At 37.0% G+C, this 12,113-nt stretch overlaps 1 long non-coding RNA gene across 1 annotated transcript; it reads left to right on the top strand.

Moving 5' to 3' along the window:
• The first annotated feature begins 3,527 nt into the window (after positions 1–3,527).
• Positions 3,528–5,703, top strand: LOC140979648 (uncharacterized). The gene is made up of 2 exons (XR_012175781.1): positions 3,528–3,667; positions 5,504–5,703. It is a non-coding gene; the product is annotated as an uncharacterized lncRNA (long non-coding RNA).
• The last annotated feature ends 6,410 nt before the right edge of the window (positions 5,704–12,113 follow it).

Here is a 12,113-nt window from a genome sequence, read left to right as displayed (position 1 = left end):
TTGTTTGTGAAGAAGAAGGATGGCTCGATGAGGCTTTGTATTGACTATCGGGAGTTGAACAGGGTTACAGTGAAGAATAAATACCCACTTCCGAGGATTGAGGATCTGTTTGACCAGTTGCAGGGAGCTTCGGTTTTCTCTAAGATTGATCTGCGTTCAGGTTATCACCAGTTGAGGGTGAGAGACGCCGATGTTTCGAAGACAGCTTTCAGGACTCGTTATGGCCACTATGAGTTCCTTGTGATGCCGTTCGGTTTGACGAATGCGCCAGCGATCTTCATGGATCTCATGAATCGCGTATTTCAGCCGTACCTCGATCAGTTTGTGATAGTGTTCATAGACGACATCCTCGTCTACTCCAAGAATCAGGAGGATCACAGCAGGCATCTGACCATAGTGTTGCAGACATTGCAGAAGCACAAATTATTCGCAAAGTTCAGTAAATACGAATTCTGGTTAGAGAAGGTGGCGTTCTTAGGCCACATTGTTTCTAGCAGTGGCATTGAGGTAGACCCAGCGAAAGTTGCAGCAGTCAGAGATTGGGTTGTGCCGCAGAATGCATCAGAGATCCGCAGTTTTCTTGGCTTAGCAGGATACTACCGGAAGTTCATTAAGGGATTTTCCTCGATTGCAGTTCCACTCACAGCACTGACTAAGAAGAACGTGAAATTTGTGTGGAGCGAGGAGTGTCAGAAGAGCTTCGATACTTTGAAGCAAGCTCTTATCTCAGCACCAGTTCTGGCCATGCCGTCAGGGCCCGGTGAGTTCGTTCTATATACCGATGCTTCGAAGCTCGGTTTGGGCACAGTATTGATGCAGCATGGGAAGGTGATAACGTATGCTTCTCGTCAGTTGAAAACCCGTGAGAAGAACTACCCTACCCATGATCTAGAGTTGGCCGCCGTAGTATTTGCCTTGAAGATTTGGAGGCACTATCTGTATGGAGAGAAGTGCCAGATCTGTACCGACCACAAGAGCCTCAAGTATTTCTTTACGCAGAAGGAGCTGAACATGCGTCAGAGGCGGTGGTTGGAGCTTGTGAAAGACTACGATTGTGACATTAGCTACCACCCGGGTAAGGCTAATGTAGTTGCAGATGCACTGAGCAGAAAAGTTGCAGTGATGGCTCATTTGGCAGTTTCGAGGCCTCTTCAGTTTGAGATCAAAGGTTTGATCTTGAGACTTATCCCCGAGGTAGAGTTCCCCGTCTATCTACCTTGACCATTCAGTCTTCCCTTCTGGACCGTATTCGTAGTAGTCAACCAGCAGATGAGCAGTTGGCAAAGTGGAAGCAGAGAGATGAGGCCAAGGGCAGTGTCTTGTATACAGTTAGTGACGGTATTGTGCGATACCGGGACAGGATATGGGTTCCCAGCAGTGATTCTATCCGAGCAGACATGCTATCAGAGGCCCATATGTCGCCGTACTCTATTCATCCAGGGAGCACGAAGATGTATAAAGATCTGCAGTTATTGTACTGGTGGCCAGGAATGAAGAGGGATATTAGACGCTTTGTATCTGAGTGTCTGACTTGTCAGTTAGTGAAGGCAGAGCATCAGAGACCAGCGGGTTTGCTCAAGCCTCTCCCTATTCCCGAGTGGAAGTGGGAGAATGTTACCATGGACTTTGTGACCGGATTGCCGAAGTCAGCAAGGGGATCGAATGCTATATGGGTGATTGTAGATCGTCTTACCAAATCAGCGCACTTCTTGCCTATTAAGACGACATTCACCATGGTTCAGTATGCAGAGTTGTATATCCGAGAGATAGTCCGACTCCATGGCATTCCAGTTTCGATCGTATCTGATAGAGACCCCAGATTCACTTCGTCTTTTTGGAAGAGTTTGCATTCGACTATGGGGACGAAGTTCCGGTTTAGCACAGCTTTTCATCCGCAGACAGATGGGCAGTCAGAGAGAGTCATTCAGATTTTGGAGGATCTTCTCCGTGCTTGCGTCCTTGATTTCTCTGGGAGTTGGGAGTCGAACTTGCCATTAGTGGAGTTCACCTATAACAACAGCTTTCAGTCGTCTATAGGTATGGCTCCGTACGAAGCACTGTATGGCCGTAAGTGCAGATCTCCTGTTCATTGGGATGAAGTAGGAGAGAGAGCCGAGTTGGGTCCAGAGATTATTCAGCAAACTGTTGATGTAGTAGCCCGGATCCGTGATAGAATGAAGACTGCTCAAAGTCGACAGAAGAGCTATGCAGATCAGAGAAGAAGAGAGTTAGAGTTCGCAGTCGGCGACCATGTCTTTGTGAAAGTGGCACCTATGAAAGGTGTCATGCGATTTGGAAAGAAAGGGAAGCTCAGTCTGAGATTCATTGGACCGTTTGAGATCCTCGACAGAGTTGGGACGTTAGCTTATCGTGTTGCTCTTCCGCCGAATCTGGCCGGAGTACACAATGTGTTCCACGTCTCTATGCTGAGGAAGTATATGGATAATCCTTCGCATGTCTTGAACTTTGAGCCGTTGCAGCTTACTCCGAACCTATCTTATGAGGAAAGACCAGTGCAGATCCTAGACAGACAGGAGAAGAAGCTTCGGAACAAGCTGGTTAAGCGAGTGAAAGTCAAATGGCTCAACCATTCAGAGGAGGAAGCTACGTGGGAGTCCGAGCCAGAGATGAGGAGTCGGTACCCCGAGTTATTCGGTGAGTTTTAATTTCGAGGACGAAATTTCTTTTAAGGGAGGAAGGCTTGTAGAACCCGTAACGTAGACTACATATAAGCCATGCATAAATTCTAGTATTTAAATTAAAATGATTTTATTGCATGAGTATTTAAATTCTTTTCCTTAAATTTATTTATTTTACGTAGTAGTTTAATTGTCACCTTTTCAGTTAAATAAGTGAGGCCGGATTGGAGATGGAGTATTGAGATAAGTTAATACCGACTTATTTAAGAAGTGGTAATCTAGCATGTTAGTAAATATAATTTAAAAAGTTGGCATGCATGCAAGTTATTGAACTTCCTTGGCATTTTATTTAAAATTTTAAAATGCATTAAATGCATGTTTATTTCATTAAATTGTGTTTAATTATTTTTATGCATAATTCATGCATGGTAGGATTTAATTAATGAAATTTTCCTAAGTTCATGCATTAGGGTTTCTAGGTGCATTTTGCGATCGAACGAGGAACGGAGACCGGAGAATTTTCAGAAAAATTATTTTATTTCACGATTTATTTTTTTAAATTAAAATAAGGTGTTTTTAATCGTATTTTTCAAAAATGAGTATTCTTGGGTATTTTTACCCGCAAGATTTTTATATTTTTACGGTACGCAAATTCTATCGAATCGGATGACTTTTTAAAGGTTCGGCTAATATTTTTAAAAACTTTCTAACACAAAATATTTTTCAGAAGTGTGTTGGGATTTAATGGACCTATTTTTAAGTTTATTGGGCTTAAACTCTTTTAATTCCTTTTAATTTAAAATAAGGACCCATTAACCTAATTGTTAATTATTTAAATAATACTAATTAAACCTAAACTCATCTTAACCTAACCCTAATCACTTCCTCTTAGCCGACATCTCCTTCAGCTGCATTTTCCTCTCGGTTTTCTCAACAGCAGCTCATAACAAACCATCGGCCACTCCATTCTTTGCATTAGAAGCTCTCCCGGTGTCTCCCTCCTCTTGTGTGGTTCATCAATCATCAAGGCACGCTTTGTAACGTTCTTTTTTGCATCATTTACGCTATATTACTGATGTGTATGTGTTTAAGCATGTAAAACTCTTGATCCAAGCATGTGTAGGGAAGATTAGTGAAATTTTCATGGGTTCCTTGCATGATTGCATATGATGCTCACGTTCTTTCTGTTTGGGGTGCAAAGGGCTGCGGCTCAGGGCTATACAGAGGCTAAGGGTCATATCATAATGGAATCTTTGGAGTGAAACCGATCGGTGCTGCTGTAGGAGGCGCGATCGAGGGAGTATGGCTTAGTTCGTTTGGTAGAGGCTGTGGTTGGGCTGGGGATGGAACGGTTGGTGTGAGGGCTGAACCGAGGCCAAGACCAGACCCTGGTGGGTCTGAGTCATGGTCTTGGAAGGGGCCACCACCGCTAGGACCATCAATGAGTCGTCCGCATGCTTTGTGGATTGGGAGGTCGAGTAGTGTTCTTGGAGGAGAGGTTCGAATGTTTCATACGTAAGAATCGTACATCAATATTCCACTTAGATTTTGCTTAGTTTAGGAGGTCCTTTATGGTCATAAGAAGGAGATTTAATGGATGGACATATGGTAGAATTAGAGGGGACCGAATGGTTTATGAAACGGGGGCCATGTGTTGTAAGGTGAGATAGAAAAGGGGGCCGAGAGGCAGAGGACCGTCTGGGAAAAATTTAGCCGTGGGTTTAGAGGATTGGTTACAAGGTTTTAGTAGCTTTAAGTGTTGGTAGGATATTATAAAAAGTTGGAAAAAAATTAGGTTAAATTTCGAGTCGATTCGGGTTAAAATCGGGCCCCCGGTCCAAGTTTTAAAACGAATCGATTAAGTTTGGTTTTGGGATCTAATTTACGTCTAGGAATGCTATTATTAATTTTTTGGGACATTTTAAGGAGTTTGGTAAGCTTCGGGTAAATTTTAGAGGTCCAGGGTTGACACGAGGATTTTCGGGTTTCCAGGGGCAAAATGGTCATTTTGCACCCGGGGTGAGATTTTAGTCCTAGCAGCGCCCTGAGCACAAATCATAATATTTTAACTGTTCATGCATCATGTTTACGATTTTTATGCCATTTTAATAATTATGGTGCATGCTTGGTTTAAAGGAATTAAGAGATAAACGTAAGAACGTGAAGAGCACTCCGTCTCCGCCGCGCCGCGTCGTTATTTCTTTTGTTTTCTGTCAAAAAAAACCAAGGCATATTTATATCTTCTTTCACTCTTCAGTCAAGCCATATAGGTATTTTTAAATATCACAAATACATGATTTTAATGCAAGAAGATCGAAATTGTTCATATTTAATGATGTTATTTATTTATATTACGTGCAAAAATATTAGTTTTGAGATTTATGCGATATTGCTTGTGGTCACTCTACTCTCATGATTAAATTCGGTCGCCAGTTACCGGTCCGGTCGCCAGTTACCGGTCAGTTCAGTTGTTTCACCCAGTATACTGTGGCAGTAGTCTGATCAGACGTACATTATTAAACCCGGTCGCCAGTTACCGGTCCGGTCGTCAGTTACCGGTCAGTTCAATTTCATTCCGGTCGTCAGTTACCGGTCAGCTCAGTTCAGGGACCACTTGCGTAGACCATAATCTCACCAGAAAATTATTACAAGTTATTTCATTACAGGGCTCCAAGGAGCAAACATTTTCACTATGATATTTTCAGTTCAGTTATGCACGTACTATAATTACCATTGAAAGTATATTTTACGTTACACCTCATAATAGGAAATTTTCACTTGCATGCGACTTTATTAATTATTTACTTGTTATTTACGATATATGCATGTTGAGTCTTTAGACTCACTAGACTTGATTGTTGTAGGTACTGATGATGTCGGGACCGAGGGCGGGGATCAGTGAGCCAGCTCTAGTCGGCAGTAGTGGAACCCGAGGACCTCACTTTTCAGCATTTAATATTTTTATCGCTCAAACATTTTTATCAGTTGTTGGATTACCTTAACTTGTTATTTTGCGAACGATAATTTCTTCCGCTGCTATTCTGAACATTAAAAACTTGAATTATCAGATTATTTTGTGAATGAGGCATTTTAATTACTTTAAAAAGAAAATTTTTAATTTTTCTACAAATTTTCAAGTAAGGATTTCTAGGCCTTTACAGAAATCATCAGTCCCGACCCACTGGATCAACAACATTTCCAGAAGTAAATGCTGTAAGTAAAAATGAATTTAAATCTGGAAACCAAAATCAAATTCAAAGACAAGGTTTTGGTCGAGGTCGAGGTCGAGGTCGAGGTCGTGGTCGTGGACGTGGACGTGGAATTGGTCATGGTCGTGGTCGAGGCCGTGGTTTTGAAAACAATCGAGATAGTTATTATTATAACTCATATCAAAAGGGCGTCACGAACCACCCACTGAAAAGGTATCAAGAGAACATGAGTGTTAATGAAAATCACTCGAAAAGATTTGAAAGTTCTTGTTTTAGATGCGGCACTCCAAGACATTGGTCTCGTATTTGTCGAGCCCCCGAGCACCTTTGCAAGCTCTCTAAAGAATCGATAAAGGAGAAAGAAAAAGAGACCAACTTCACTGAACGCAGTGACCGTTTGAGTAATTCAACTCATTTTGATGCTGCTGATTTTCTGAATGATTTCTCTGGAAATGATCAATACGTTGGTGGGATAGAAATGAAAAATATTTATGCTGCAGATTTTCTTAATGATTTCTCTTAAAATTAACAATATACTGGTGTAATATAAATGTACAATAATTTATTTTTCTTGTATTCATATGATAATGTTTTATAGTGTGTTATATTTTTAAATATGTATTGTATTGTATATTATTTTTATAAATGTATTGTTAGTAATTTTATTTCATTGCATATTTTTTTGAAGTTCAAATATGGAAAATGCTATGAACCAAGCTGATGTTTGCATACCTGATAGTGGTACAACGCACACTATCCTGCGAGATAAAAGATATTTCTTGGAACTAAAACCAACAAAAACAATGGTGAATACAATATCAGGTCCTGTAGACTTGATTAAAGGATGTGGTAAAACACAATTTTTGTTACCTAATGGTACAAATTTTTTGATCAATGATGCTTTGTATTCACCACAATCGAAAATAAATTTGTTGAGTTTTATTGATATATATTCCCATGGATATGATACTCAAACAATGAATGAAGGGAATGAAAAATATATGTCTTACCACATATAAATCAGGAAAGAAATATGTGATTGAAAAACTACCAATGCTCCCTACTGGATTGCATTATACACATATAAGTCCCATTGAATCAAACATGGTAGTTGATAACTCTTCAATATTAACTAATTGGCATGATCGATTAGGACATCCTGGTTCAACAATGATGCGAAGAATTATAGAAAATACACATGGTCATCCGTTGAAAGACCAGAAGATCTTTCAGAATAATAAGTTTCAATGTAAAGCATGTTCTCTTGGAAAACTTATTATAAGACCATCACCAGCCAAAATCCAAACTGAATCACCAATGTTTCTTGAACGTATTCAGGGTGATATTTGTGGACCAATCCATCCACCATGTGGACCATTCAGATACTTTATGGTATTGATTGATGTCTCCAGCAGATGGTCAGATGTATGTTTATTGTCAACTCGAAATGTTGTCTTTGCAAGATTACTTGCTCAAATAATAAAATTGAGGAATCAATTTTCCGATTATACAATCAAGAAAATTAGACTTGATAATGTTGGTGAATTTACTTCCCAGACTTTCAATCATTATTGTATGTCTATGGGAATCATTGTTGAGCATCCTGTTGCTCAGGTACATACACAGAATGGATTGGCTGAATCATTGATTAAACGTCTGCAAATGATTGCTAGACCAATGATTATGAAAACAAAGCTCCCTATTTCTATATGGGGACATGGAATTTTACATGCTGCTGCATTAATTCGCATCAGACCAAGTGCATATCATAAATACTCCCCATTGCAGCTTGCATTTGGTAAAGAACTAGACATTTCTCATCTGAGAATTTTTGGATGTATGGTGTATGTGCCTATTGCACCACCGCAACGAAAGAAAATGGGACCTCAAAGAAAGATTAGAATTTATATCGGTTATGATATTCCATCAATCATTCGATATCTTGAACCTCAGACAGGCGACGTGGTCACAGCACGTTTTGCTGATTGTCATTTTAATGAGGAAATTTTCCAAATGTTAGGGGGAGACAAGAAACATACCGAAAAAAAAATTACATGGTATGTATCATCATTGTTACATCTGGATCCAAGAACACAACAATGTGAAAAAGATGTACAACAAATTGTGCACTTGCAAAGAATAGCAAATCAAATACCAGATGCATTTACAGATGTAAAAAGGGTAACTAAATCATATATACATGCTGTAAATGCTCCTGCTCGAATTGAAATTCCAAAGAAACAAATTGAACAAAGTCATGATGTCGTAAAACGCCTGAAGCGTAGAAGGCCAGTCGGTTCTAAGGATAAAAATCCTCGAAAAAGAAAATTCATAGAGAAACACAATGATCACAAAATAGAGAATGATGTTCCTGAAGAAACACATGATGATCACAAAATAGAGAATGTTGTTCTTGAAGAAACACATGATGATGAAAATATTCTGTCAGAACTACACACTGACGAGAATCATGAAATCTCTATCAATTATATTAATACTGGAAAAATATGGAACCGAAAAGATATAGAAGAAATTGATGATATATTTTCTTATAATGTGGCAATCGACATCATAAATGATAATGAAGATCATGAACCAAAATCTTTTGGTGAATGTAAAAATCGGCAGGATTGGATAAAATGGAAAGATGCCATCCAGGTTGAATTGGATTCGCTAAATAAACGTAATGTTTTTGGACCTATAGTCCTTACACCTGAAGGTGTAAAACCTGTTGGATACAAATGGGTTTTTATTCGAAAGCGAAATGAGAAAAATGAAATAGTAAGATATAAAGCTCGACTTGTTGCACAAGGTTTTTCTCAAAGGCCTGGAATTGATTATGAAGAAACGTATTCTCCTGTGATGGATGCAATTACGTTTCGGTATTTGATTAGCTTGGCAGTATCTGAAAATTTAGAAATGCGTCTTATGGATGTTGTTACAGCCTACTTATATGGATCACTTGATAGTAATATATATATGAAAATCCCTGAAGGATTTAAGATGCCTGAAGCACAAAGTTCAAAACCCAGAGAATGTTATTCTGTGAAATTACTAAGATCATTATATGGGTTGAAGCAATCCGGCAGAATGTGGTATAATAGGCTAAGTGATCACTTGATGAAAAAGGGATATGTAAATAATTCAATATGCCCTTGTGTTTTCATTAAGAAAACAACATCCGGATGCGTAATTATTGCTGTATATGTTGATGATTTAAACATCATTGGAACAAATAAGGAAATTCAAGAAGTTGTGTCATACTTGAAAGAAGAATTTGAAATGAAGGATCTTGGAAAAACCAAGTATTGTCTGGGTTTACAAATTGAACAAAAAGAATGTGGAATATTTGTTCACCAGACAAATTATACAGAAAAGATCCTTAAACGTTTTAATATGGACAAATCAAATCCTTTAAGTACTCCAATGGTTGTTAGATCATTAAACATAGAAAAGGATCCATTCCGTCCATGTGAAGATGATGAAGATATTCTTGGTCCAGAAGTACCATATCTAAGTGCTATCGGTGCCCTTATGTATCTTACAAATTGTACAAGGCCTGATATATCTTTTGCCGTAAATTTATTGGCAAGATTTAGCACATATCCAACAAAGAGACATTGGAACGGAATTAAACATATATTCCGTTATCTACGAGGAACGACAGACTTGGGACTTTTGTATTCAAAAGATGCTAATCCAAGTATAATTGGTTATGCCGATGCTGGATACTTATCTGATCCACACAAAGCACGTTCTCAAACTGGATATGTATTTACTCGTGGAGGCACTGCAATTTCTTGGCGTTCACAGAAACAAACACTTGTAACAACTTCATCAAATCATGCCGAGATTATTGCACTACATGAAGCAAGCCGTGAATGTGTGTGGTTAAAATCAATGACTCAACATATCCAAATCTCATGCGGATTATCATTCGACGAGAAGCCTGTGATACTATATGAAGATAATGCTGCATGTGTTGCTCAAATGAAAGAAGGATACATAAAAAGCGACAGAACTAAACATATTCCTCCTAAGTTCTTCGCATTCACCAAGGAGCTTGAGAAGAATAAATGTATTGATGTTCGTCACATTCAATCAAGTGAAAACTCATCAGATCTCTTCACAAAGGCACTTCCTACGACAATATTCAGAAAGCACATATATAATATTGGGATGCGCAATCTACGAAATTTGTGAAGAATTGTTCGTGTCAACATGAGGGGGAGTTTACGTGACTGCACTCTTTTTCCCTTACTATGGTTTTTATCCCAATGGGTTTTTCCTAGTAAGGTTTTTAACGAGGCAGTATAAAAACACGTAATGTATACAATCATTATGATCATCATCACAAGGGGGAGTGTTGAAAAATTATTTAAAAATGTGTTAAATATTTGTGTTGAAAATGTGAATGTTGAATGTTGAAAATTAGGTAAAATTAGGTGTTGAATATTGAAAATTAGTGTGTGATGATGTAGGTAATGATGTATTTTATTTTTGGATTATTTGTAAAAATTTTCTATAAATAGATCTCTCATTTGTGAAAAAAATTACAATTGAGTTGAGGGAAAAATATTATAAAGTGTGTAGTGTGAAAATTTTGAGAGTTTGAGATTTTTATTTTTTACCGTAAATTTTTACTTTTTCACAACAACTTCAATTTTTTTTGTAAATTCGTGGATTTAATACACTAACTTGCAAATCCATTAACAAAGTGTTGTGTCACATACTCAATTAAAAAAATCGAAAAAATATTGATTCAAGGAGTCGTGAAATTCATGTTGATAAGATTGTAGAAATTTTATTTTTAAAAAAATGTAGACTTTTTTTTATCAAGATTTTCCCAGATTTTCTTCCAAAACTTTAAGACTCTCACGCTGATTTCATATTTTATTCCGTTTCTTTTGATATTTTGTTATCTTTGAAGTTTTGTACAATCACCTTGAAAAAAAAAAAACTCTTCATCAATTATTTCCTTAATTATCAAGATTTCTTGATATTATCTCAAAAATTAAGATTTATCATCTTTTTGGTCAAATCTACAAATAATATAAAATTAATTCATATAAGCACAAAATAAGGAATAAAAATTTCATGAACACAAATATAATAAAATAAACTTTCTATAAGATTCAGACTTATCAATCACCCACACTCAATTTTTGTTCGTCCTTGAACAAATCAAAGAATAAAAATATAGTAGAAAAATATTAAATGATTCACCACAAAAATGACACAATCAACAATTTTCAACATATCGAATACTGTCATGCTCAATCAAAATCATGAAATTCATTTCCATTGTGTAAGACCCTCACACCGTATTATCGTAAATCATATTTTGATTCTCGACAATCTATGATTATCTTATTTTTGTCATATGATTGAGTATATTAGTTATATAAAATGAAAGTGAAAAATATGTTGTTGGAACGAAGGTTTGATAGGATTTGATTAATGTTTGAAAAATACACTAAATCGTAAAATAAAAGTGATACCCATTACAGTTTCTAGTATAATAATATGAATATTAATTTAAAGGAGATGAAACCAAATTTATTAGAAAGATAATACATAGCATTACAATTCTTATGTTTTGAGTTTTGTACAAATCGTTTTAGAAATAGGGACAACATCACCCCAAAATGTATGGTGTGTTTTGAAGTTTCGACAATGACACAAATTAGTAGAATGTGCATAACGTTTTTGTCTGATTTTCAAATTGAGTGAAGTCACGGAATATGAAAGCAAGATATAAATCTAAAATTTTCTTATCGGTTACTTCTGCTAATTCAAAGTGAAAAATAAAGTTTCGGATAGAACAAGGTACGCACTCGCTCTTCAAACTATGTGCAAGAGGCGCAAGCCCGCATGTTCGTGCCCCACCTCCTTATCTGCACGATATTTAAGGCCTATAATCATTTTTTAAGGAATTTCATCATTTTCATTTGCTTTCAACATTAGAAAGAAAAGAGAAGAATGAGTTTTAGTTATATAACCCAAAACTGCCTCGAAACATTGCCAAAACCCAAACGAACGATGTATTCAGAATCCTCGTGTGGATAGCATTCTTTTGAGATAATTTTATCTTGGATTTTTTTCAACTATTGAATTAATGTAATAGCATGTATTTGAATGTGAAACAAATATATGCAGTAGAATAGCTACCAAAAAACTTAATTTCAAATTCATATTTGAGTCATGTTGTGATTTTAATTTTATATGAATTTTCAAAGTTTCAAAACAATTCTAGAACTTGAAT

Source organism: Primulina huaijiensis, chromosome 6 (assembly GCF_012295235.1).
Source record: "Primulina huaijiensis isolate GDHJ02 chromosome 6, ASM1229523v2, whole genome shotgun sequence".
NCBI classification, from domain to species: domain Eukaryota; kingdom Viridiplantae; phylum Streptophyta; class Magnoliopsida; order Lamiales; family Gesneriaceae; genus Primulina; species Primulina huaijiensis.
This window is presented reverse-complemented; position numbering and strand designations above follow the sequence as displayed.